The following is a 5,795-nucleotide window of genomic DNA, read 5'->3' as shown; positions in this document are numbered from 1 at the left end:
CAACAGTATGTTGCTCAACACCAGCTCTTCAGCTACAATTGTATAACCACAGTTTGGTAATGAAAGGTCAGAAGTTGCCCCTAAGAATGAAAAAAGAAGATGGATTGATGTGGACATTAAGTTGGAAGTTATCCGTACTGTAGGAAGCTTCTTTACATATCATGATGTGTGGGTAATTGACATGGATACGATGTTAGGCTAGCTTCAAATAGCTTTATGGTCTATGCCCAGGAAATCCCTGTGTGTTACATGGCAATTACAACATCAGAGATTGAACTTTCAGTGATAAAGTGAAAGTGGCCATTGTTCCACTAAGAAGTGAAATACGAATACATGGAGTTATTATGAATGAATCTACGTCTTGTGATTGGGGCACAGTGCATGTTCCGAGGAATCGACGGGTAGAAGAGCTCGTGTGGTGTCGTGATTTTAATGTAATGGCTGAAAAATTATCTTCTCAAGAAAGGACGTTAATTAGATGTTGGGAAGGACCATATGTTGTACTGAAAAGAAACAATGATGTGATATACTGAATCCACAAGGACAGGTAGTCCAAATTGAGAAGTTTTGTCTAATATCGTTAGACGATGATACATTACTTATAAATACAATGGCCAGTTAGTGGAGTAAATGAGAGTTCAGATTCAGTAAGCTTACGAGTTTAGTGTCAGAAAAATGGTTCATTGATAAAACACATTACAACAGTTTTCTTTTCGCTGACGGGTTCTTTTAAATCATCAGGTGCAAATAATTCAAAGTCCAGTCCATGTAAACAATAACAAATTAGTATATTTCTTCCTTCACGTTTTCTTACACGCTTGAACATTGGTAGCATTTAGACCACGTTTAAATCCACGCTAACTGCGCTACACTAAAGTAAAATATTAACTTACTGATAAAAAGTAGCTCAATATGCGCTAAAGCTAACGAAGGTCCAATAATATGAATGCACTGACTGATTCATTCTACCGACTAGAAAACTACTCTCTATCTTTATTACACTGTTTCACTGCAAGCTTATTTAGCCATTTGACTGGTTCATCCGTGCTTATGTAATCCTTGTTCTAGATATTTCACAGGTTTTCGTAACGTCAATTTATAAAATTCTAGGCCTACTCTCACAAACTTGCTTGATCTTAACGTCACGCGCACTCTATCTAACATCTACTTTACAACATATAAAATTTGTATAATGCCATTTGTGCTTTGCTTTCAATCAGCTATAGAATATTTTGTAAACAGCGTAATTCTCGCTAGTTACCTTTACCGTAATCTAATGACTTCTATCGTGCACCTGGTTAGTCAGCAATTATCTTGTTATAAAAATCGGTATCGTGCACCTGGTTAGTCAGCAATTATCCAGTTATCAAAATCGGTATCGTGCACCTGGTTAGTCAGCAATTATCCAGTTATCAAAATCGGTATCGTGCACCTGGCTAGTCAGCAATTATCCAGTTATCAAAATCGGTATCGTGCACCTGGCTAGTCAGTAATTATTCGGTTATAAAAATCGGTATCGTGCACCTGATTAGTCAGCAATTATCCGGTTATCAAAATCGGTATCGTGCACCTGGCTAGTCAGTAATTATCCGGATATAAAAATCGGTATCGTGCACCTGGTTAGTCAGTAATTATCCGGTTACAAAAATTGGTATCGTGCACCTGGTTAGTCAGTAATTATCCGGATATAAAAATCGGTATCGTGCACCTGGTTAGTCAGCAATTATCCAGTTATCAAAATCGGTATCGTGCACCTGGCTAGTCAGTAATTATCCCGTTATAAAAATCGGTATCGTGCACCTGATTAGTCAGCAATTATCCCGTTATAAAAATCGATATCCTTCACCTAATTAGTTAGCAATTATTCGGTTATAAATTAACTCGTACATTTTAAAACAACGTTCATTCTATGTGAAACTGAAACTTCGAATTCCCATTCACAAAACCTTTCCTATTGAATCAGCGATATTGGGAAGTGTGCAAATTAGACTTTGGATTAAACAACATTCATCTTCATGTGTAGTTACCCGTTTTGTATAAAGTGTTTGTTGATTTCGAGTTAATCTTGTTTATATTTCTGTATTTAATCTATTTTGTACGTTCAGAAATGTGGGTTGCGAGTTCGAATCCCCGTCACACCAAACATGCTCGCCTTTTCAGTTGTGGGGGCGTTATAATGTGACGGTCAATCCCACTATTCGTTGGTAAAAAAGTAGCCCAAGAGTTGGCGGTGGGTGGTGATGGCTAGCTGCTTTCCTTCTAGTCTTACAGTGCTAAATTAGGGACGGCTAGCGCAGATAGGCCTCGTGTAGTTTTGCGCGAAATTCATAATAAACAAACAAACAAACAATGTTCAGAAATGTTCTTTTATAGATTTTATTTTTCGTTTCTGTGAGTAACTATGCATTTATCCAAATCTATTTAATGCCCTTATGGTTATAAGATATCGCATACATAACATGAACTCTACCTGACTCTACCAAAAATTAACTCTAACGTTTAATACATCCATAGAAATTATAATAATGAAAACTCAAACACTACCTCCTAGCTACGTATGGTGAACCTTGGCCCTGTAGTTCATGACCCGGTGTATTATATGGTCTTCCTAAAGTACACAAATCAGATCTGTCTATCAGACCCACACCTTCATGTGAGTTAGATACATTTGCTACAGTCACTTATCACCAACAACTTTACAGTTAACGACTCATTTTGTTTCGCTAATGGCATCAAATAAATTCAAATTTGATGTCGAGGGACCATCTTTTTAGAAAATAAAGTTTGGGGAAGGCTTGAATGGGTAGTAAAAAAACTATTACGTATCGAAAAGTTTATGACATAAGCCTGTCGAAACGTTGTACATTTGTAATAAATTACCCATAAAGTTTACTCCATAACCAATTTTCATGAAACATTCCCACTAATCTAACTATATGCATGTGTATCTATAATTGTTGCAAAAATAATTGCAGCTAAGGAATAGTTTCAATTCCCAACCATTTAAATAGGCTTTTGAGCTCTTATTTTAAATTTAATGATCGCCTTTTTGAACGGACAGATGGCGCTGCTATAAGGTCACACCCAGACCTAACCTCACCTAATGCCTTTATTTTTTCACTACGAGTAATTCGGATGAGTTCAGACCAATCTTCTAAAAAATATATTGATATTGCTTTCCGTCTAAAAAAAATATATATTGATACTGCTTTCTTTCTAAAAAATTATATATTGATACTGATTTCCTTCTAAAAAGATATATTGATTCTGCTTTCCGTCTAAAAAAAGATATATTGATACTGCTTTCCTTCAAAAAATTATATATTGATACTGCTTTCCTTCTAAAAAGATATATTGATTCTGCTTTCCGTCTAAAAAAAGATATATTGATACTGCTTTCCTTCCAAAATTATATATTGATACTGCTTTCCTTCTAAACGCACCGGAATATCTAGATTCATTTCACCCTAACAACCTTCTTACATATCCTTATAAACCTTCTTAGCATTACTAAACGATTTGCTGTATCTATGTATCCGCTGACCACCTCTAAACAGGATCACGTCTGAAGATAGAAAAAACACACTAGGCGTTTGTGTTATACCATACTATCCCGGTGAGAAACTCGAAATAGGTAAAACTGGTAGAAGCGTTGACACCAGAACTTATAAACATATTAAACCTACATGTATATGTACAGCAGGGACGTAGTAAAGGAGAGGATTGTACGACCACTTCAATATTCTAAACTGTTTAAAAGGTCCACTAATCCCACTATTCTATTTTTTTTTAAATAAACACTTGACTTTCATGTAAAACATGTAAAATTATTTGTGTAGAAGAAAAGGTCCATATTTTCTTGGGAAAAAAAAACCCACCCACGCACTGTGTAGTGCTGGCTAGACATTTTATGTGCAGTATTAGAAATAGTTATGTAAATACACACGTGATAAAATACAGAAGTCACAAACAACGAGCAATCCCAACTTAATGTTCAGTTTATCATTAGTACAACTAGAATAAAGTGTTTTTGTTTCGTCAGTTTATAATTAGTACAACTAGCATAAAATATCCATGGTCCACCACCTTGTCATTAGTACAACTAGCATAACGTATCCACATTCAACCAGTTTATCATTAGTACAACTAGCATAACGTATCCACATTCAACCAGTTTATCATTAGTACAACTAGCATAAAGTATCCACATTCAACCAGCTTATCATTAGTTCAACTAAAATAAAGTATCCATGTTTCACGAATTTATCATTAGTACAACTAGCATAAAGTATCCACATTCAACCAGCTTATCATTAGTTCAACTAGCATAAAGTATCCATGTTTCATCAGTTTACCATTAGTAAAACTAGCATAAAGTATCCATGGTCCACCAGCTCATCATTAGTGCAACTAGCATAAAGTATCTGTGTTCTACCAGTTTATCATTAGTACAACTAGCATAAAGTGTCCATGTTTCATCAGTTTATCATTAGTACAACTAGCATAAAGTGTCCATGTTTCATCAGTTTATCGTTAGTACAACTAGCATAAAGTATCCATGGTACACCAGCTTATCATCTCTACAACTAGCATAAAGTATCCATGGTTCACCAGTTGCTTTGTGGACTTCAGGGCTCTTAACCGTTTAACCGAAAAGGACTCATACCCACTGCCAAGAATTGATGCCCTAAGTGGAGCCAGGTGGTTTTCAACTCTAGACTTAAAGTCGGGTTTCCATCAAGTGAAAATGACTGAAGCAGATAAACCTAAGACTGGATTTAGTTATGGCCAAGATCACTGGCAATACCGTGTGATGCCATTCGGGCTTAGCAATGCTCCAGCAACATTTGTGAGGCTGATGGAAAGAGTACTGGAAGGCCTACAATGGAGGACAGCCCTAGTGTACCTTGATGATGTCATTGTGTTTGCAACAACGTTTGATGAGAAAATGTCCCGGCTAGAGGAAGTATTCAAGTATTTGAAAGCAGCAAACCTCAAACTCAATCCCAAGAAATGCCACTTGTTCCAGAAAAAGGTGCTTTACTTAGGTCACATTGTAAGTGAGCATGGTGTGCGAACTGATCCTAACAAGATGAAAACAGTGTGTGATTGGCCAATGCCAGACAATGTGGGAGAGCTAAGAAGTTCCTTGGGACTCTGTACCTATTACCGGAAGTTTGTGAAAGACTTTGCAACTATAGCTGCTCCACTACATGATTTAACAAAAAAAAAGGCTAAAAGTTTGAATGGACAGTTTCTTGCCAGCATTCTTTCAAGACATTGAAAAACAAATTGGCCTCAGCTCCATTTTTAAAGCTTCCAAATCCCTCACTGCCGTACATGCTGTCGGAATTGGGAGAGCGTTGTCTCAGAAAGTTGGTGAAAACGAACATATCGTGGCCTACTTCAGTAGGGTTCTAGTAGACCAGAGAGGAACTACACGGAGGGAACTCCTTGCTATAGTAAAGAGTCTAACATATTTCCATCTTTACCTCTATGGCGCCAGGTTTACCATCAGGACAGACCATGCTGCATTACGCTGGTTAAGATCATTAAAGAACCCAGAGGGACAACTGGCACGTTGGATCGGAAAAATAGACCAGTATAATTATGATATTGAAGACAGAGAATGAAAATCTCTTGGAAATGCCGATGGACTGAGCCGAAGATCCTGCAAAAATGACTGCAGACATTGCTGCAAAAGAGAGGTTGAACTAACCAGGTGCTATCAAGCTGAAGCCAAAATGATTGAAGGAGTTGATGATGATGTAGTGTAACCAGGTATAGATATTAAA

The sequence above is a fragment of the Limulus polyphemus genome, unplaced genomic scaffold (assembly GCF_000517525.1).
Source record: "Limulus polyphemus unplaced genomic scaffold, Limulus_polyphemus-2.1.2 Scaffold1827, whole genome shotgun sequence".
Classification (NCBI taxonomy): Eukaryota; Metazoa; Arthropoda; class Merostomata; order Xiphosura; family Limulidae; genus Limulus; species Limulus polyphemus.
The sequence above is the reverse complement of the archived record's forward strand: the minus strand, read 5'-3'. Positions refer to the sequence as shown.